Raw genomic sequence first — 23634 nt, 5'->3', positions numbered from 1 at the left:
AATTAATTTATTTATTTATTTTATTTATTAGATTTTTATACCGTCCTTCTCCCGAAGGACTCAGGGCAGTTCACAGCCATAATAAAAATAGAACAATATACAATTAAAACAACAATTAAAAAACTTATTATATATGGGCTGAGATATAAAACAATATCCTATTAAAATTAAACTCTCTAAAAATATAAAATTATAAAATTTAAAAATCACGAAGCCAGTCCCGCACGGATGAATAAATAGGTCTTGAGCTCACGGCGGAAGGTCCGAAGGTCAGGCAGTTGGCGTAATCCAGGGGGAAGTTCGTTCCAGAGGGTAGGAACCCCCACAGAGAAGGACCTTCCCCTGGGGGCCACCAGCCGACATTGCTTGGCGGACGGCACCCTGAGAAGCCCCACTCTGTGTGAGCGTACGGGCCGGTGGGAGGTATTTGGTAGCAGAAGGCAGTCCCGTAAGTACCCTGGCCCTAAGCCATGGAGCGCTTTAAAGGTAGTGACCAACACCTTGAAGTGCACCCGGAAGACCACAGGTAGCCAGTGCAGTCTGTGCAGGAGTGGTGTTACGTTAATAATAATATATATCTATTTACATAGAATTAGCCATTGGGGTCTTGTAATATATATTAAAGTCAAAATGTGGTTTCCTTATTTACGATTTAGTGTTCTATGACAAGTCATTTGCTCTGTAATCTATGCTTATGGTGGTGGGTAACAGTTTCTATGGGCTGGGAACTGCCTTTCTGCCTATTAGTCATGCAGCAGAAGATTTTCTGATGACATTGTGAAGATACCAGAAGAAGCAAGACCTTAATTTGGAAGCTTTGGTGGGCAGAATAAGCTTTGGGGGATTTTTTTTTTTAATGCACTATTGAAATTTGGCTACTTTGGCACTGAATTTCAATGGTGCAATCCCACTTTTTGGAAAATATATTCCCATGCTGTGATGTACTTATATGCCAATAAAGAACAGAAGTGTGCAAGCCACAGTGTTCCCAGTGTTCTAGTTGGACTTTGAAGAATCAAAATAGGAAAAGCACTGATGCCTTTCCACTCTGGTGTTGGAGAAGCCTCCTGAGGTTACCATGGGCAACCAAGAAAAGAAACAAATGGACCATTGAACAAATCAACCCAGATGTCAGACCTGGCCCAGCTTAGTCTTCTAGGAAAGAAACACTCTCAATTCCATTCGTAGCGAAAAGGTTACTTTTACTTAATGCCAAGTGATTATAGTAGCAAAACTGAATCTAAATATTTGTGCCCGAAGATTCCCTAGTTATCTTTCCCTTCTCCTTTCCACCCCCCTGTTATCCCCCCATTGTCCAGTCATATTCAAGAAGATATTTTGGTAATTGTCCCTGTAGATGGATAGGCATTGCATTGCATTCCCAGGTCTGCAGCCTTGGGGTGTCTCAGGATAGCACAAAGTTCATTTTCGGTTTCCGCCTTGTCGTTCAACAGCTCCCTCACCCCCATGTCTTATGGCAGGCTGGTGTTGTGTCTCGTCCGATCTCACCACCACAGCCGGGGTCTGCTTATCTGCTTCCAAACACTGAAGAATGTCCTAGCATGCCTCCCGGCCCCAGCCCTGGCTCCATGCCCAGGCAAACGGAGCAACTAGACCCCTCCCCTTCCTCCACAGCATGTGAGCCTCAGGAAGGTCAATTACCAACAGCTGCCGACTGGAGTGACCCTCGCTTCAGAAGAATTGATAGGCGGCGGCGTCAGAAGGAAGGGAGGGGCAGGCCTGGATAAGTGCTGAATCATGGAGCCACACCCCATGGCCTATATAAAGGATCTGCTTTCTGGCAGTCTCTGAGTCAGGCAAAGTCTAAACATATCTTGCTGAAGTCACTTTCTGGTCTCCTGCCTGCCCTGAGGACTTTGCTAGGACTTTGGGAGAGCTGCAGAGGCATGCCTGATTCGGATTTCCCTGACCCGGCCGTCAGCGGAGGAGTGGGACACAACAGCTGGCATCTAGCAAAGCATACATGCGAGTGAAGGATGGCAACTCTGACACCAGAGTTCTCTCTCAAGGTACAAATGACCAGACTTACATTACCCTACTTCCGACACAATATGTAAACATCTAGGTTTCTGGAGAAGGTTTTAATTCTGGGAAAGGTGAAGGAAAGAGAAGAGGATAAGCAGCAGCAAGGTGGATGGACAGGACCTCAATTTTTATAGTGGTGATGGGGATGTCATTGGAAGGGCCAAAGGACCGAGTTAAGGACAGATCACCGGGGAGAAAATCTATGCAGCTAAGAGTTCACAGTGACTTGATGGCACATAATCAATTACTCAAATCGATCTTAGTATGCTGGGGAAATGCAGGTTACCAATATTAGGTTATAGTTTAATGTTTGGGATGAACCCAGTCACCTGTGGTTTATTCAATTAACCATGGTTAAGCAAGTCATGACTTCACATTCTGTCATAATGCAATCAATATCTCACAGATATTATGAATCAGCGCCTAAGGATACGCAGAAATACATTCTGGACTTATAGTTTGAAGCAGCCTAGTTGAAATACAGATTTAATAGCTTAGACCTAATTAAATCTTTATCTAAGGAAGAAAAAAAATGCTTTGGCATTGTTCTCCAATCCTGGTCTGTGAGCCAGATATAATGAGAGTTGTAAATCCAACACATCTGAAGGATCCTGGAGATGGAGACCCTAGCCCTAAGGAATAGCACACAAATGCATGTAAAGGAGCTCAGAAATATTTGCTTAAAAGATAATGGTTTATTTATTATTTGAAGCATTTAAATCCAGCGTTTCAGCCTGAAAGGCAGCTAATGTGACTTGCGTAACACAAAAACAGACATTCTTTTTCTAGGACATAGAAAAGAAATGGAGAAGGGACATGCAATTCTTCACATTTTATAGCTAAATATAGATATAGATAGTCATTGACTTACAACTATTGTTTAGTGACTGTTCACAGTTAAAATGGCACTGACAAAAGTGACTTGTGACCATTTTTGACATGACCATTGCAGCCTCCCCATCGTCATGTGATCAAAATTCAGGCACTTCGCAACGGGTTCATATTTATGACAGTTATAGTGTTCAGGGGTCATGTGATCCACCTTTTCCCATCTTCTGAGAAGCCAAGTCAGTGGAAAGCCAGATTCATTGAACAACCGTGTTATTAACATAACAAGTGTTAAGTGATTCACTTAACAACGGTGGTAAGAAAGGTCATAAAACAGGGCAAAACTCAACAATTGTCTCGCTTAGCAAGATAAATTTTGGGCTCAATTGTGGCCATAAACTGAGGACTTCCAAGGCTTTTTTTTTTCCCTTTGGTCAAAGAAAAACAATTGTTGCACATTCAATTCAATAGGATCAAGCAGAGCCTCGTTTGAAGTTGTAGACCACCCGTCTTCTTTAGAAAAATATCCAGAGTTAAGCCATCACTGCCTCTTGTGGGAATATCCTGCCAGTTCAGAAATACTTTGTTTTTTTGTTTTACTTTTGGAGAAGGTCCCCCCACTCTCAAGCACTCAAGGCTGTATGCACTGATCTTATCCTATCCCATTCCATGCGCAGCTAGTCACTCATGTTATCAAAGGGGGTGGGGAGAGAGATGAGAAAGAGATCACTGCTTGATCCAATGTCAAAAGCTGCAAGGAAGAAACTATTCCTTTGAACTGGAAGGGCAAAATCGAAAAATGGAAAGGGAAAGATAAGGCATTTATACTTCTTTATTGAATTTGGCCTTCTCCTCCATTGTACTGTGACCTGAAGGATAATAGGTGGGAGGCCACCCTGGAAGGATGAATTCTACAGAAGGAAAACGGCTGTGAAAATAGGCTTCCAGCAGCATGAAAAAATGCCCAGCTTTTTCTCAATAGGCAAGAGGAGAATAGGAGGAATGCCAAAGAAAGACGTTCTGAGAAGCGGGAAATCAGATATTGTCAGACTGCAGCCTCCATCCCTTCTGAACATTAGCCATGCTGGCTCAGACTGGTAGGCGCTGGATTCCAGTGTCTTTTGAAAAGTCATAGGCTCTTTAACTCTGCTCTAAACCAGAGTGTTCGGAGCGCCGGTCAGAAGAAGAAACTGAATTAGAAATAAATGGCTTTTGTTCACAATCCAGATCAATTAAAGAGAGGTCAATTTTGTGGGAAATACTGTTTGTTCTTTCTTTATTCTTAGTTTACTACACTATAAACGCTTCCTGGGTGACAGGTTTCCCTTATCCAGAGTCACCAAATTAAGCTAATCTAACTCCATGATTTGCTGCCCAACCCCTCTGGCCGTAATTCCACACCTGCCACCCTGGCTTTCAAGATCTGCCAACAGTGCATGTTTACAACATTGCAAAGTTCACCCTGCTAAGCAAATAGGACCACCAGGATATAAAAAGGCAGGAAGAGTTATGGCCAAACTGCAAAGAGAAGCAGAAGTATTTTGCAAAAGGGACAGAGGAGCCTGCAATAAAAGTCACTACAAATGAGATCTGGCAGTTGGGTCATTAAAGTGACACAGTGTCTATACAACCCAAGAGTGACAAGCCATGGCCCACAGATGTTCTAAATGGAGAACACAATCCATCAATCTTTCAGCCTATTCCTGGCTTTAATTGTTAGAAATCTAAATGGCTGGGAAAAATCATATCAAAAATCTGTTTTCTCATTTTCTACATCACTAGTAATCTATATCCCAAGTTCCGCGGAGACACTTCACCTGGTAGGAATATCACTGAAAAGCTGGTTTCCATGGGGACAGCCCAATGGCCTTCAACAAAGTGCCTTAAGCACATAATAGTGGAACACTCACACACACACACCTTGTTTATTATTGTTTACCAATTTTATATCTCCTATTTTTCTTGACGTTAATGCCCAAGGCAGATACTGATAATAAATATTGGGATATTAAAACGTTAATTATGAGATCAATTACAACAATACAATTTAATATGTAATTAGGCTAACTTAAGAAGCATGTTCAATATCTCCAAATTGCAGCCAATTAAAAACCAACTCAAAATTTTAAAAAAGCTTAAGCACAAAAAGCTGACATGGAGAAGACTTTTCCTGCCAAGGAAAATAATAGTAATATAATAATAATAATATTTTAATTTATAGACCGCCCTTCTCCCGAAGGACTCAGGGCGGTGAACAGCCAGTTAAAATACAAGAAAACAGACAATATTAAAAACAACCCTTAAAAAACTCATTCCATTGGCCAAAACTAAAAGAAAGTTACACCCTATAAATTACTAAAAATTTAAAACCCCAATTAATAGATTGATCGTCTTCAGTGAACTCAACTAATAAGGACCAAGTTGTAGAGTTCTCAAATGTTGTAATCCTATGATAATTAACACAGCTGTGTGTAACTCCTAACAGCCCAAATTAATGGTTTTAGTGGGATTAGTGTTGGGCAAGAAATAAACCGATCTTAATACTTAAATATTGATTTATAAATTGAACAAAACAATGGTAGAATCTGACAGTTTTTAAAAAATATCTCACTTTCATTGGAAATAAATCCCAAATGTAATCAAATATAAAGCCATGTTTTTAATAGGAATGAGAATATCGTTTACTGTAGTATAGCAATAGCAATAACATTTACTGTATATACCGTTTCACAGCACTTTCCAGCCCTTTCTAAGCGGTTTACATAGTCAGCATATTGCCCCTCACAATCTGGGTCCTCATTTTAAAGACCTCGGAAGCAGGGGTGAAATCTAATATTTTTTGCTATCGGTTCTGTGGACATGGATTGGTGGTCATATGACTGGATGTGTGTGGCCAACTTGTAAAATATGGTGAAACTCACTTAACAAAGCTCTTGTTTAGCAACCAAAATTTGGGGCACAATTGTGGTCATAAGATTCCTTTCTTCCTTCCTTCCTTCCTTCCTTCCTTCCTTCCTTTCTTTCTTTCGTTCTTTCTTTCTATTTCTTGTCTCTTTCTCTCCCTTCCTCTTTCTTTCTCTTTCTCTCTTTCTTTCTCTTTCTCTCTTTCTTTCTCTCTCACTCTCATTCTCACTCTCTCTCACACACGCAAACACACACACAGCTGGTCTGGGCACATACACAGAGCCCTTCCTGGGGAATTTTCCCGCACAGACGCTTCCGGCAGCAGTGGGGGCAGAGCTTGCTTGGGCTCCCCCACTATCCCAGAACTGCGCTGCACCAGGGAATTTTCCCACGCGGACGTGCCCAGCAGCAGCAGTGGCAGTGAGGGAGCAGAGCTTGCCTGGGCTCCTCCGCCATCCCAGAACGGTGCTGCACCGGGGACTTTTCCTGCACGGACATGCTTGGCAGCAGTGGCAGTAACAGTGGTAGGGACAGAGCTTGCCAGGGCTCCCCCGCCAACCTGGAACTGCACTGTGCCGGGGAGTTTCCCTGTGCCGCCACAGTGCTGATGGTGGCAGTGGCGGCAGAGCACACCCTGCTCTTCAGGGACCTGAGGATAGGTGGCCCAGCCCAGAAGCTGCACATTCCCCATCATAGGCTGGCCACAGGGACACCGGGAAGGCCACATGGAGGGCAGGGAAGTATGGCAGGGCTGTGGGCCACAGACCAGTTTGGGGGCATGGCCAGCCAATGATTGCTACCGGTTCTCCGAACCAGCCCCAATCTCCACTACCGGCTCTCCCAAACCGGTCTGAACTGGGAGCATTTCACCTCTGCTCGGAAGGATGGAAGGCTGAGTCAACCTTGAGCCTGGTGTGATTTGAACAGCCAAATTGTAAGCAGCCGGCAGTCAGCAGAAGTAGCCTGCAGTACTGCATTCTAACCACTGCACCACCGTGGCTCATGTATACTTCCTGACTTCTGGATTTTACTACTGTTTTGAGATTATTCTCTTTTGTTTTCCATATTTGTTTTGCATAAATATTTGCTCTTTGCATCCCATGGTGCTAGCTGTCTCATTTAAGTTTTGTATGCCTTTTATGCACTGATCCCAAAATTTGGAGATACTATACATAAATAGGAATTTTATTTTGAAGGAAGGTCAGAAGAAATATCAGTGAATTATCCACCATAACAGTACTGGGTAAATCAGTTTGCATCATACAGATTCACTATCTTTACTAACACCCACAGTTCTGTACCTACTCCAAAGACTATTTAAAAATAATAGATAAATATACACACCATTATTGGCATACTTGCTGGAGACTCACAAATATTTTCTAGAAAGTTCAAACCCAACTTTTGACATCCAGTGTTGATGGATAATATCTAGTAAATTTAATCACAAGTTGTCAGTTGTTATATTCTGCAAAAAATGAGAATTTAATCCATTTCAACTGGGTTAAAAAGCCGCATTACACTTTAATCAAAGTAAATAAAACTTCGACTTTTTTGACAAAACAGTGAGTTTCAACAGATTGAAGTCAAACATTCTGCAAAACAGATAAGCAAGCATAACAATTCATTTGCAAATAATATCCTATTATAACTTACAAATGACAGAAAACAAGATTTTGGGGGTTCATAAAACTCTGGTGCCTTTCTTATAAAAAGGAAGCAGGTAGAATTTGTAAGCTCAATAATACTCAAATGTTTGAACCTACTGTAGGAAATTAGCACCCACCCCTCTCCTACAAAAATGAAATATTCTAGGACATATTAAAAAGGAAGAATATTATATTTTCCCTAAAGGAGAAACATTTTTATAAAGACAAAGTCAGAGTCTCAGCTCCCTGCCCCCACAGCAAATATTTTGGTGCCAACCTATCTACAAGACAAAGGCTAGGCCAGTTTATCTACAAAACAAAAGACATGACGTGATAGGATTAGCCCTCACTCAAGATCCAAACCAGGACAAAGCCATTAAGCCATAATAGGAATTGCCCAAAGCCCCTTCATTACATCATCACCCAGCAAGATTCAACCAGGCTTGGGACTCAAGACAATCTACTAAGTTACCCCTGCATGGCCCCATGGGAGTCTGACAACCAATCAAAGTACATTTCTTCCACAGGAACAGGAAGCGCCAAGGCGGAGCCCAAGGGAGGGTACAAATCTCCCTCTCTCACCCATGTGCTCTTTTTGCCCATGTGGCCCTGTCCACCATTAAACCATCTTTCCAAGCAGTCTCCATGTTTCCAGTGTCTTTCTTCCCACTTGGAACTGAACCCAGATGGACATTTCTTCCAACATATTTAAAACGTTCTATTTATTTATTAACAACTTCCCCATTTCAGCCTATCAAATGAACAATGTATGACATTTCAAAGTCTAAGAATACCACCCAAAAACACTACTTTTGTGTTTCTATTTGGGTGATGATGCATTTTAACATGCTGCAATTGTCTTGCAAAAATCCGATGACTTTGTGTTGGAGGAAGAATACAAACCCATCAAATTACAAATAAAATCTCAGAATGTCATACTTCAGAATCTCGACACTCTTCATACTTTTTCAAGACAGGAAGGCTGTATCACATCACAATAATCCCAGGATAAATTAGCTCTTCCAAAGTAGTAAACCCCAAGGAAATTTCATTTTCTATCTGGCATCTCTAACATTTGTGCAGTTGAGGTAACTCTGCAATGCTTAATAATGATACAATTGAATTCCAATATGGATAAAATACTCTATATGTAGATAGATTGATAGATAGATAGATAGATAGATAGATAGATAGATAGATAGATAGATAGATAGATAGATAGATAGATAGACAGACAGACAGACAGTTTTTGCTTTAAATCTGATTCTCATGAAAAGCTTATGCATCAACTCTCTTGATTAGTTAAACAACACCTCCCCCTCTTGGACACACTTGGTATTAATTTGTTTGTTTTATAAGAGAAGAGGAAGGTTAGATTTTTAGCATTGCAATTTAAGGGTGCAGTTAATTAATCACTGTATGTATGTACTATTTAATTCATGGATAAATGCACACATTTACACAGGTTCCAGGCAGACATCATAGGGTTGCTCTATCACCGTGCTGAAGCTGGGGGCATGACACAGCAAGAGAAACCCTCTGCTGTCCACAGATCTTAATGAGCTGGTGGAGATTCTGCAGAAGAGATTTGAGACAGACCCCTTTTGCCATTTGTCAGAGTTCAGCATCTACCTAATGACCTGCTGATATTTTCTGCTGATCCTGTCTTTGTGGCAAAGGGCTAATGAGAAAGAAACAGGACTCAAACAGACTATCAATGAAGATAGACCTGTGTAAATGCACCCCCTTCAGGGTGCAGGAGGTTAGCTCTTGTTACTCCCGGCATTTTCAAATAGGAGCTGCCTGCACACAAATCCAGCCTTTCTGGTAGTTTGAGGTCTGCCGAAGCACATTTTGGATGACAGCCTTGCTTTATGCAAGACAGCAGAGAGCATGTCAAAGGAGGCTCTTCCGGCTAATTCATTTCAAAGGGAGAGCTAGAACACTTTGAACTTCTGTGTCAGCACCTTTCACTCAGGAACATCAAAGCCTCTTGCAAGGCAATTAGTTAATGAGTTGGTCAGCCTTTAGGAAGCAAAGAAATGAAACTGCCAGCCAGCAGGGGGAAAATATGGGAATTGATTGGTCTAAGAGGGCTATTCTCCTTGACTGAGTGATTTACAATGCGAGGCTGCCCATTTCAATGCTGTTGAAAAAAAACCATCTCCGAATTTCACTGAACTTAAAAGAGATGTAAATATGCACAGGACAACTTTTAAAAAAACGAAAACTCCTATACTTTGGGATTCCTCCTGCGACCTGGGATTAGATCAAAGTGAAATATAAAGAAATATTTGAAAGCACAAAGATTATTAACGAGTCTGAATTATTTCTTAAGAGAACTGGCTGGTGATTTTTTTTCTAAACAAAGAGATAAGGGAAACTTGTGAACGGTCACGTAATTCTAGAACCCCATGCAGCTGGTTGGGTCTAAAGAAGGATATACAGGGGAAAGGTTATCTGCTCTCTCATTTTCGTTGCTTTACCTTTTGGGGTAACATATTTAAGGAGAGTAATATTAAGAAAGCAAAAAAGAAGGGAGGGAAGAACTATAAATAGAGCAAATAGGAATTATTCAAAAGATAACAATAGCAATAGCACTTAGAATTATACCACTCCATAGTGCTTTACAACACCTCTCTGGATGGTTTACAAAGAAGAAGTATGGCAGTGGGCAGTTAGCCTTTAATACTGCATTCTAATGACTGTGCCACCACAGCTACCCAAGACATTTAAATCTAATTGAAGTTAGTTGGGTATAAATTTAACAACAGGTAAAATTGAAAGAGAATATCAAATATTTCAGTGAAGTACTCAGTGAAAGTTGTCGGAAAAATCTGAAAAGAATACAACCATGGCAGTGGTAGTATCGCTGATTGAAGTCCATTAAGACAGAGTTTATTACTTTTGAAGGGAGAATGGAAAAAAAGATTTGTAAATATGGAAGGAAAGATGAATTTTAAAAATTGAAGACTCTACAATACAAATGACAGAAACAATAATTCAAGAGTTGAAAAAAAGAATTAGGTAACGTGACACATTTAAAAGAGAATGAATTTTCCTTGGGCCTAAAAGCAGCCATAGAACATTCTGGCAAAGGTAGTAAGGACAGGGTTGTTGAAGCCCTAATAGATTTTTAGAAGGGGAAGAAGAAGATGTGGATGTAGAAGAGAGCAAGGTGTACAGAATTAACACAAGAAATGAAAAGTTAAGAAATGTTCTAAGAAATACAGTATATTTGTGCATCTTGTCGGAAATTAGATAAAAAACCAGGGCTTAGGACAATATCTTAACACTAAGCTACGAATTAATGACATCAGAATGCTGTGTAAATAAAAAATATATATAAAATTGACAGGTTTGGTAAGGGAAGGGATTAAACATAAAGGAAACCCTTTATAGACCTTTGCTGAAAGTGGGGGAAAAATGAGTCGATGATTTCTGGATTTACCAACTGAAAAGGATTGAATATGAGAAGAAGTAAACTGTGTGATTTAATCTTACAGGGTAAGGAGTTAATAACTCATATAAAGAGAATCAGGAGTCATTTCTTTAAACATATTTTTCTTTTTTTCCCTTTGTTTCCTGCAGATGGTTATTTCCTTTATCTTTCCTTTCTCAGTTTCACTTTCTGTATTTTTTTCATGTTTATCTTTTACATGTAAGTCGTCGACTTAACAACCACAACTGTGCCCAAAATTTCTGTTGCTAAGCGAGACAGACAATGAAGTGAGTTTTGCCCTATTTGTTGTGTCTTGCCCGCTCTCACTGCAGCCGGGGCCTTCTTATCTACTTCCGAACGCTGAGGAATGTCCTAGTATGCCTCCCGGCCCCAGCTCTGGCTCCATGCCCAGGCAAACGGAGCAACTAGACCACTCCCCCTCCCCCACAGCATGTGAGCCTGAGGGAGGTCAATTACCAACAGCTGCCGACTGGAGTGACCCTCGCTTCAGAAGAATTGATAGGCGGCGGCGTCAGAAGGAAGGGAGGAGCAGGCCTGGATAAGTGCTGAGTCATGGAGCCACACCCCATGGCCTATATAAAGGATCTGCTTTCTGGCATTCTCTGAGCCAGGCAAAGTCGAATATATCTTGCTGAAGTCACTTTCTGGTCTCCTGCCTGCCTTGAGGACTTTGCTAGGACTTTGGCAGAGCTGCAGAGGCACACCTGATTCGGATTTCCCTGACCCGGCCGTCAGCGGAGGAGTGGGACACGACACTATTTTACAACATTTCTTGACACGGCTGTTAAGTGAATCACTGCAGTTGTTAAGCTAGTAAAATGGTTAAGTAAATCTGACTTCCTCATTGACTTTGCTTGTCAGAAGGTTGCAAAAGAGGATCACATGACCCTGGGACACTGCAATTGTCATAAATATGAGTCAGATGCCAAGCATCTGAATTTTGATCACAAGACTTTGGGGGTGCCACAATGGTCATAAGAGTGAAAAATTGTCAAAGTCTCTTTTTTCAGTGCCATTGTAACTTCAAATAGTCATTAAATGAACTGTTATAAGTCAAGGGCTACCTGTACTTGTTTTAAAATCTGCAATAAAATTTATATTTAAAAAAGGTCTGTTTTGAATGCATACATCAACAGGACAAAGGGAAAAAAATGTAAAGGCATGATTGAGTTGTCTAAGATAAATGACTAAAGGCAAGGAATAGTTAAGAGTAAAGGAGGGTGATAAAATGTACAGCAATTTTTATGGATATGTGTGTATGTGTGTCGGTGCGTGTGTGTGTGTGTGTGTGTGCGTGCGTGTGTGTGTGTGTGTGTGTGTGTGTGCGTGTGTGTGTATTCTGGAAGTGACAAAAACAAATAAATGAGCCTCAATATCCTGAATGGATTTAAAAATAAATATGAGAAAATGGTTCGGGATAAAACTGAAATAGGACAATGCTGGAAGGGGTATTTTTGAGATTTATATGGGAATTATAGTGATATGTCAAAGAGGGGAGCTGAAGTTAAGGCTAAATTGTGTCCAAAGAAAACTTGATGCAAAGGAAATTATAAGGACTGTGAAAATAGTGAAAAATGGTGAGATTGCAGATACAGAAGATATTACTGGAGAAACGCCAATATACAGATTTAGTCTGCTTATGTTGTGCTATGGTACTGGCATGAAGAGTGCATCCATCCTTCACAACAGTATAATGAAATAATAATAACATTCTTTCGTATGGAAAGGTAGCCCCCAAGCTATAGAAAAATTAATTTATTAAATGCGCTTGGCAGGATTCTGATCAAAAGATACAACAACCATTAATAAAATCTAGGATGTGCAGTGCAGCTTTATGCCGAACAGTATTTCCAAAGATCATATATTTCATCTTCAGCGGACTATTGAGATATGCCTGAATGTGCGAAAGAAAGTTTACTGTACATACATTGATTTAAAGTGTATGCTAAAGTGAGTAGGCTTGAATTATGGAATGTTTTCTGTGAATATGGAGTAAAGGCTTGGTTGCTGAATAAAATCATAGTAGTACATGATGAATGTAAAGCATGCGTTAGAATAAATTAAACGCCTAGTGCTTTTTTAAATGCTTATTTCAATACTGGCATGGAAAAAAGACAAGCATGTTTGATGTTCTCCTGGTTGTTTAATACACTTATCCTTGTGGTAATTCTAGAGATGTACTGGTTGGGGTCCTGAAGCAGCATGCTCTTTGTATGCAGATGTTGCCACATTGTTGCTGAAGAATTCAAACAATTTGCAGTGATGGCAAAAGACTAATGAGTTCAGAATTGAAAGTTAATGTATCAAAGAGCAAGGCAGGTGCATTTGTCAAGAGACTGAAATGAACGGCACATGGATGGCAAAAATTACATTAACTTAATTTGTGTACCTCGGCAGAATGCTTATTTAAAAATGAAGATATGGATAGATCTAGTGACCACCTTTAAAGCACTCCATGGCTTAGGACCGGGATATTTACGAGACTGCCTTCTGCCACCGACAGCCTCCCAACGACCTGTGCGCTCCCACAGGGAGGGTCTCCTCAGGGTGCCGTCGACCAAATAATGTCGGTTGGCGGCCCCCAGGGGGAGAGCCTTCTCTGTGGCAGCACCGGCCCTTTGGAATGAGTTGCCTCCGGGGTTACGCCAACTCCCCGACCTCCGGACCTTCAAATGGGAACTGAAGACTTTATTATTTCATCGTGTGGGACTAGCCTAAATGTAATTTTAATTGTAATTTTAATTATAATTTTAAAGAGGTTTTATGTCGGTCTAAGACCGTTTTAGTTGATTTGGCCTACTAAATATTTGTTTTTAAATTCTTTTTAAATTTGTTATTTAATGTTGTATTTTAATATGACTGTAAACCGCCCTGAGTCCTTCGGGAGAAGGGCGCTATAGAAATTAAATTATAAATAAAATAAATAAAAATCACATTTATCGTGAAATACAAGTGAAAAGCCGGTAGTGCTTCTGCTGACTTTGTTACGCAGAAGTGAAAAATGCCAGGAAAAGCGTGTCAACAAATTGACTGCAGTGTGAGTTGGAAATGTATGAGTGGGGCTAAGGGGAAACAAGAGTCAGGATTGAATGGGTGCTAAGAAAATGTAGACTGATGGCGAAAGCAAGCAGCCAGCGCAAAAATCAGAACTGAAATTCGCCATATAAAGAGGATGAAGGCGGACTGAATTGCAAAGAAAATATATGGAGGAAGAGTGAATGGGTGAAAAGAAAGACAGAAAATGGAGTTGGAATAGATGAGATTGCTAAAAAGAGAAAAATGAGAACTTTAAAGGACAAAAAGTTATGTTTATCGTGTATAGATGTGGTAGAAGCAAAGATCGCTTGCAAGGGCAGAAAGATAAGGAGTGATATAAACTAAATTAAGTCACCTTTCTTTTGTCTCCTGCTTTCCAAAATCTTTTGCTCAGTACTGAACAGCTTTTCTGCACTTTGCAGATGGGGAAGAATCTGATGGGTATGTACTTAATTAGATTAAAGCTTAATATTGTTCTCAGAAGGGAAAGTTGAATCTTTAGCATCTGACAGCCTATTGACCACAAGGTTTTAGAGAGTTAGGGATTTCCCGTTCCTTTTTCTGCTGCATTTGCAGCTCTGTTGCTGACTGATTCTCCACCTGGTAAAATGAAGTTAGCTAGGTAGTCATTTTTCCTACCTTCTTCCTGTATTTTCTTAAATAAACTTTCTTTTGATTATATTTATGAACCTGCTTCACTAATTCTTATTCAGGGTAGATTCCCATTGTTGGGAATGCATGTATTCAAATACATATACATTTGCTTTCTTCAACATTAGCAATTTATCTTCCCTCTGTGCCCAGAGAAAAGCAATAGCACTTAGACTTATATATCGCTTCACAGTGCTTTACAGCCCTCTCTAAGCCAGTTTTACAGAGTTAGCATATTGCCCCCAACAATCTGGGTCCTCGTTTTACCCACCACGGAAGGATGGAAGGCTGAGTCAACCTTGAGCCTGGTGAAATTCGATCTGCCAAATTGCAAGCAGCTGGCAGTCAGCAAAAGTAGCCTGCAGTATTGCATTCTAATCACTGCGCCACCGCGGCTCAATGCTTTGTATATGTAGATATCAAACTATTTCTCATACATCAAAGCTGGTGCCATTACAGATGTTTAAAGTTAATTCCATTGCCTGCTGGCCCAGTGGATAATTACACTGCCAAGCAGTTCCAGATGTGCAATGATTAGAAAGCTGTCTCCTCCATGAGTCAGAAAGAGTTTGTCTCCAAAATCTGGTTTGATTCCCCTGCTGGGCTCTCATAAACCCTCCTGCCTTCTTTCTCTTCCATACACACAATAGGATTTTTAATACCTATTTCCAAAACAGAGCACACAATGAATGTAACACAACTTGAACATAATAGATCATAAAACTGTTAACACTGTCATAAAACAATAGCAAAACCAAAAATACCATGTTTCCCTGAAAATAAAACTCCGTCTTATATTTTTTTGAACCCTGAAATAAGCGCTTGGCCTTATTGCCATGAACTCAAAAGCCCGATTGGGCTTATTATCAGGGGATGTCTTATTTTGGGGAAAACATGGTAGTGGATGCTGTTTCCAAAGGCACTAAGGTTATAAATCTCTTAGCCTGTTTCTGGAAGGGATGATAGAGAGGCTGCCACATAGGAGCTGACATTGATGCTTTATTTGCACCACAGTAAGCCTTCACCAAACAAGTTTCATAGAGTGATTGAATTAATCCATTTTCTGAGTTGCACAGTGTATCAAACCATGTAAGAACAGCTACAGAACATGCTAAACCACCTAAAATCAATCATATTGCATTCACATATTGTGTGAATGCAGTCGCTCTTTCACTGACATAGATATGGGTATATCTATGTTCGGTTTGGTGTGGATCAGGGTTGAAATCCAGCAGGTTCTGACAGGTTCTGGAGAACCAGTAGTGGAAATTTTGATCAGTTCAGAGATCTGGTAGCAGAAATATTAAATAGTTCAGAGAACCGGCATATACCACCCCTGGCTGGTCCCAGAGTGGGGTGGGAATTTTGCAGTATCCTTCCCCTGTACCTTCTTAAGATGCACAATGTTCCAAGTAGCGCCGTTTTTTCCAGTTCCGCTGGTGTTATTGCAGGAAGCTGCAATTTGTTGATGTATCTTATAAAATTTTTGGACATGGTACCAAGTGCCCAGATGCCACTTGGTATCACTGTTACATGTTTCATGCATAGCCGTGTAGTTTCGATGGCCAGGTTGCAATATTTCGTGATTTTTTTTTCTAGTTCTTTTTCTTCGACTCTGGCATCTTCTGGTACCATGATGTCAATAAATTGTACGTTTTGGTTTTCAACAACTGTGATATCTGGCGTGTTGTGTTCCAAGTGACGATCCATCTGTATTCAAAAGTCCCATAAGATTGTCACCTTTTCATTTTCTATAACTTTTTCCACTTTATGTTCCCATGACTTTTTGGATACAGGTAAGTTGTATTTTTTTACATAATGACCAGTGGATTAATTTAGCAACTCAGTCGTGTCTAGACTTGTAAACAGTTTGTGCGATTTTGCTATATTTACATATTAAATGTGAAACAGTTTCGACTTTGTTGTTGCAAAGTCAGCAATTTGGATTATCAGTGGTTTTTTGTATCTTCGCTTTCATGGCATTAGTTTGTAGTGCTTGTTCTTGAGCAGCCAGTATTAAACCTTCCATTTCTTTCTTGATGGTTCCCATCTTAAGCCATGCCCATGTCAAGTTGTTATCACATTTTCCTTCAATGTTTTTCAAGTACGGTCCATGCAAAGCTTTGGTTTTCCATCTATTTAAACTGTCATCCAGCTGTTTTTCCTTATATTCTGCCTTTGTTTCTGTTGTTTTTATAATGGTATATATTTAATAGTTTACGTGTTTTCCGGTCCACGTTTTCTGGTTCAGCCACAGTCCAGTTGATGTTTCCAGCTGAGTAGCGTATCATTGGAAGTGCCCATGTATTAATGGCTTTAATTATGTTTCCAGCATTCAGCTTTGATTTTAATATTTTAATTTTTAATATTTTGCGGACCCTCTTAATGTACTCCTTTTGCGTTGATTCTTTGACTTTTCCATTCAAGATGTTATCTGCTTACAATATGCCTAGGTATTTGTAACCATCATCCTTTGCTAATGTTTTCACTATGCTTCCATTTCCCAGTTCTATTCCTTCCATTTTTTCCATCTTTCCTCACTACATGGATAATATAGCACATACTATTACTATTACTATTACTATTACTATTACTATTACTATTACTATTACTATTATTCTTTTATTCACTAAACATGAAACTCAGTCAATTGACCATTCAAAAATGTATCATAAATACCATTGACTTTTTTTTTATTATTATTATTATTATTTACTTTATTCATGAAACTTGAAATTCAGTCAACTGAACATTTAAAAATATGTCACAAATACTATTGGTGCTAATGGTTGATACAGGTTGCTGCCAGCGTCCTAGGTATCAACCAAGTACCTTCTTAAGATATACGATGTTCCAAGTAGTGCAGTTTTTTGCAGTTCTGCTGGTGTTAGTGCAGGAAGCTGCAATTTGTTGATGTATCTTATAAAATTCTTGGACATGGGACCACGTGCCCCGATGACATTAGGTATCACTGTTACATGTTTCATCCATAGCCGTGTAGTTTCGATGGCGAGGTCCTGATATTTCATTATTTTTCCCAGTTCTTTTTCTTCAACTCTGGCATCTTCTGGTACGGCAGTGTCAATAAATTGTACGTTTTGGTTTTCGACAACTGGTGTGTTGTGTTCCAAGTGACGGTCCATCTGTATTCGAAAGTCCCACTAATTAATTAAAGTCCCATTAATTTTTCTTATTATTATTATTCCTTTAAATCATTGTTGACTCCTAGTAACTGCTTAAGTCCTTCCAGCTTTCTTGGCAAGATTTCAGAAGTGGTTTGCCATTGCCTGATTCATGGGGCTGAGGGAGAATGACTGGCCCAAAGTCATCCAGCTGGGTGGGGCTAGAATTTATGGTTTCCTGTTTCCTAGCCATGTCTTAATCACTACACCGAAGTGGCTTACAGGAGAAAAAAATGAGGGGATTTTAAAAATATATATATAAGTACCCTTTTCCCAGAAAAAAGTGAGATATCAATAATAATGATTTCCTCTTATTGTAGAAAGCATATTCCAACTGATTAGCTACCTTGAAAGGAGACATTTCAATGGAAGAGAAGATCAGCAGTGGCACCATGTCTGCTTAGGGCGGTGTTTGCAAAGCTCAGCAACTTTAAAATATGTGGACTTCAACTTCAATAGGACTTGAAGTCCACTTAAAGTTGCCAAGGTTGGGGAAAAGAAGCTGGCTTAGAGCCTAATCAAAATAGTGCAATTTCTGTAATAAGGGCTTGCTGCAATAAACTGAGTAAACGAGCTAATGACTACATCTGTATCTGGCAACACCTGATTACATTCCTTTGAGCTACTTATCACAAGAAGTAAATTATTGTTTTGCCAACCGCAAAAGTTGTTTCCTCCTTCATGTTAAAGTTAGCCAGCAGAGGGAGTCACTGTGTTATGGAAGAGTCTTTTTGCAAGAACAGACAGGAAGCAAGCCAAGATTTATATATGTAAAGAGAGAAGAGAAAGGAAAGCAAAGAAGAAGAAAATATTTTTTTGTGCTCACCAGAAGTCTGGTAGCACCTTTTCCAACTAACATATTTTATTAAAAGGCACAAGCTTTTGAGAGCTGCAATTCACTCCATCACATATTTCTTGTAGAAAGAGTTACATAATTCCTGGCCATTGTAGACTAGCGTAGAAAAGCCAGTTTGGTGAAGTGGTTAAGGAAACGGGCTAGAAACCAAGAGAGCATTTCAGTCCTGCCTTAGGCACATAGCCAACTGAGTGACCTTAGGTCAGTCACACTCTTTCCGCCCTAAAAAGCAGGCAAAGGCAAATCACTTCCGAAAAACCTTGCCAAGAAAACTGCAGGGACTTGTCCAGGCAGTTGCCAGGAGGCGACGTTCACTGAAGGTGCTAATAAATAAAAGAATAGCATAGCTCTCCTAGAGATTCCCAAAGGTATTTCAGAAAACAGAGAGTTCTACCTACTGATAAAGGGAAAAAGCAGAATTCAGGGTTGGAAAGAGAGTATTTCTCATTTCCAACCGCACATTGGGAAAATCTGCTTTCAAGTAGAAATGGAGTTCTGGGAGAAGCTCTGTCCTCCAACCTGGACTTTCATAGAACTGTAAATTTCTGCTTTTTCACACTGGCGCTATTTAGAATATTCTGAACTAATTTCTTTATTGTGTCTGCAATTCAGGAATATACAATTTTGATAGCAAAGGGCATCGTAGGAATTATTTCTATATTGTAGCCTTTTGAGAGCCAGTTCAAAAGGCTTAAAATACTGTCAATAATGAAATATAGGAATAATTTCTATGTTAGGATACTGAATGGAGACTAGGATACTTACTTTCAAGTGTATGAAACTCATCTGGGAATTCACATGCAATATATAATAATAATAATAACAACAACAACAACAATAAAACACATTTATTTATCTGCGCAGGACTGGATTAGGTTTTAAATTTATACTGGTTTTAATGGGTTTTATTATTTATATTGCTTTTTAATAATTCGGCCATGTAGAATAAGTTTTTTAACTGTTATTTTAGTCTGTATTTATATATACTTTTTTACTTGCCTGTGAACCGCCCTGAGTCCCTAGGGAGATAGGGCGGTATATAAATGTGATAAAATAAATAAATAAACAACAACAACAATAACATAACACAATACTCCAGATATCACAGTTGTCAAAAACTGAAGCATACAATGTATTGATATCGCTGAACCAGGAGACGCCAGAGTCGAAGAAAAAGAACTGGAAAAAAATCACAAAATATTGCAACCTGGCCATCAAAACTAAATGATTATGGGTGAAACATGTAACAGTAATGTATCTTATAAAATTCTTGGACATGGTACCAAGTGCCCCGATGACAATGGGTATCACTGTTACATGTTTCATCCATAAACTACTCGCCCCTCCCCTCCCAGCCACTCCTCGCCTGCCCACTCGGGCTCCTTAGTGCCCCAACAGGAAGCAGTTGTTGGAGCTAAGCAGTCACCACGAGAAAGAGTTGGCAAAACAGATCAGTTCAAATTGGATCTGACTGAGGAGGCTCAGCACAAGCACCTCACTGAGGGAAGCAGAGGGAAGACCTGCGGGAGTGCAAGGCCAGGTACCGGCACCTGGAGGCTCAGTGGGCTGAGATGGTCAGCCAGTTCCAGGCCATGATGCAGTCCCACTGGAACAAGGCCCTCCGGCTCTTTGCCACCAGTGGCACTTCCCTCCAGCCTTCGCCCCGCACCAGGAGGCTGAAGCAGACCCCAAGTTGGAATTTCTGCCCCCCTCCGACCCACACAAAAGGACCCCAAAGGGGGAGACTCTCTGCAGCAACACACGTATCCAGCCCAGGGGTTTGAGTTTGAGGACCCTTGATTTAGTGCAAGTTAAAAAAATGCAAATAATTTTTCTGTGGACCACCAAAATTTTCTCGTGGACCACCAGTGGTCCACGAATCACCAGTTGGTGACCGCTGATTTAGAATATTCTGAACTATATTTCTTTATAATCTCCACAACTCAGGAATATATCTTTTCTACTGTCGGCACTTCTTGACTTTTTTTGACAACCTCACTCTTCCCCTTCTCCAGGATACTTTATTTAAAATAGGACCATTAAGACTTGCTCCACAAGAACTGAAAACAATTGGGACAGGTGACTCTTGTCACCCATATCTCAGTGTTTGCAGTTTTGTGTATCTGCAGTGAATAAATCTCAGTAGATGTAGAAAACTTTTCATAGATTGTGATTTTGGCCTTGCTTTATGTTGCTTTATGTGTGCTTCAAATGGCAGAAATACCTTAGCACATGCATTGAATATTCATTGGTATTGAATAATCATTGGTACTGAACTTATGACAATAGGGACCAAAGCTTCTGTTGCTAAGTAGGGAGGTAAGTAAGAGAATTGTGCCTGATTTTAAAATCATTTCGCCACATTTGTTAAACTAATTATTGTCATTATTAGGTGAATCATGTGGTCACTAAGCAAACCTGGCTTCCCCCATTGATTTTGCTAGTTGGAAGCTGGCTCTAATCGCAAATAGTGATCACATCAGCCAGGGATGGCACAACTGTTGTAAATGCATCCCGGTTGCCAAGTGCTCAAATTTTGATCATGCGATCATGGATATGCTGCAATGGTCATCATACGTGTGAGGATTGGTTGCAAGTCACTCTTTTCAGTGCCACTGTAATTTTGAACGGTTGCTAAAGGAATGGTTGTTGAGGATTACTTGTATATTTTTTCTGGTCAACGAACACGTTAACAGTACTTGCTTCTCGACGCTTAGTCAGTACCACTGCAGGGTAGTTTTGTCCCCACAGCGGGTGGCTTTCCTCGTGTTATCTGATCTGATAGGTAAGATATTTTTTTGCACCATATAGCTGACATTTCTGTACTCTGCTTTCTCACCAGGAAATTCAGGCCTGCCAACATGAGGGCTCCCTGCAGCTTGTTCTGATTGCAAAGAATGGCCTGCGGGCAGCACTTAATATCCAGAGGCTTTTCACAACTCTGTGAATGTGTAGGATCACCAGATGTGTGGCAAAAGGAGGATGTGTCCTCCTTTTTATCCCCATGTCCTCCATCTGGCAGACATAGCAGATATTGTCCAGCTTTTCAGGTGCTTTAATTTATTTTGGGCTGTAGTGTTTAAAACATTTGAGCATTGCGACCTTGTATTACCTGCTTCTTTTCTTTCCCTCCTTCATCAACACAGCTCAACAGTCTGGAGTTACATAGTTTATTTCCTGATTCCAGCAGAATCCAGAATTTAAAGATTCCGGCTTCAATCCAGGTCCTTCAAATCTGTATAGATCACATGACTCATGTTTCTGTGGTGAAATTTGGAGGTTTTCACTGAAATTTTTGGGCCAGATGCCAAACAGTTTGCGTATCCTCCTTTTTCACCCCATTTTGTTGTTCTTTCCAATTGTCCTCCTTTGGCTGTTGACGAGGTGCATGGAGCATGGTGATTGCACAGTGTCCGTTATGGTGCTTAAACCTAAATAGGTAAACACAAATGTTTTTTTTTCTTCCTACAGGAAACAATGCAGAAGTTAAAGAAATGCAGAAGTTTTTACAGCCAAATGGGAAACAGATTGATTTCAGAGGATTATGAAAGCCTTGGGGGGAAAAAAGTTAAGGGCCAGCATCCTGCGACTCTTAACCACTACTTTCTCACAATCCACAAATCGCAGGTTGGCTTTGGTGTCCTTAATTAAGCCCAAGGTACATCTACCATGTTATAGCTTAGCATAATTCATGATCCAAGTATGCAAGCCAAGTGTTGTGTCTGGATCAATGAAAAAAATTATGGTTACAAATCATAGCTTAGCATACCTGAACCTACCCATAATTTCAGGTTACCTCACAAGGTAGAAGGACAAGTCCCAACCCCTTCCAATTTCCTCCAGACCAGGGGAGAGCAACTATAGCCCCCTTTACGACTTGTGGACTACAACTCCCAGAATTCCTAAGCCAGAAACGCTAGCTCAGGAATTCTGGGAGTTGAAGTCCACAGGTCATAAATTTACCATAGTTGCCAACTCCTGGTCCAGGGTTTTGTTGGGGGGCTGGGGGGCTGAGAGTGGCTCCAATAGGCCTAGCAGAGAGCAAGGCTTTTTCCAGAGAAATGACTCGAGGCATTTGAGGCCTAAGGAGAAAAATATAAGCAATGCCCCTCCCACCCCAGTAACTAAACCCCAGCCATTGATAAAATCAGGAACCTGATTTTCTACCTAAGGCAAATTACCTCAACCTCTGGTGTCAAAGAGATGGATTTGAAATTTTCCGGATATCCTGGTGGGCTGCAGAGACAGGTAGGCTGTGTTGCATTAGACAATTTTCTGGAAAGCAGTTTTCCTGATTGCAAAGGGCAGTGTGAGCTTTCCCAACAAACAACATTTCCTGGTCTGACACCATTAGGCATTAACATGCCCGTGAGTAGGTAAACATGGCATTGTTCACCTGTCCTCCGTCAGCAAAGCCATAAATTCTCCTTAAAAACCCAAGGATGGGCTGTTGACACACTTAAGCCCCAAGCATTTAGTCAGCATCGACTTGCAAAATAATTGTTTTTCATCCGTGTTTTTCAGGCATTTTCATCTAATAGGCACCAGGAAGCTAGTAACAAGCGGCAATTCTCACCAGAGATAGAGAAGTGTAAGGCAATTTCTGCTAATCACAAGGACCTCACTTAACCTAGCCTTAAGAGTTGGCCACAGCCTCAGAATTCATTCATTTAGCCTCCTTTGAAGGTGATACACTCCGAACATTGCTCAAGGTTTCTGTATGGAAAATACTGTACAACGGTCTTGCCAGCCTTGCTATTTCCTGGAAAGCCAATGTAAGGTGGCTTATTATTTCCTGACAGGGAGAACAATTAACCAGTGGAACAGTTTGCCTCCAGAAGTTATGGGTGCGCCAATGCTGGAGGTCTTTAAGAAGAGATTGGACAACTGTTTGTCTGAAATGGTTATTAGGTCTCCTGCTTGAGCAGAGGGTTGGACTAGAAAACCTCCAAGGCAGGAGTGGATTCTACTTGCCTTTATTAACAGTTTGCATCGTGCCCACACACGCACTCTTCTGCG

This window comes from Ahaetulla prasina, chromosome 2 (assembly GCF_028640845.1).
Source record: "Ahaetulla prasina isolate Xishuangbanna chromosome 2, ASM2864084v1, whole genome shotgun sequence".
NCBI lineage: Eukaryota > Metazoa > Chordata > Lepidosauria > Squamata > Colubridae > Ahaetulla > Ahaetulla prasina.
The sequence above is the reverse complement of the archived record's forward strand: the minus strand, read 5'-3'. Positions refer to the sequence as shown.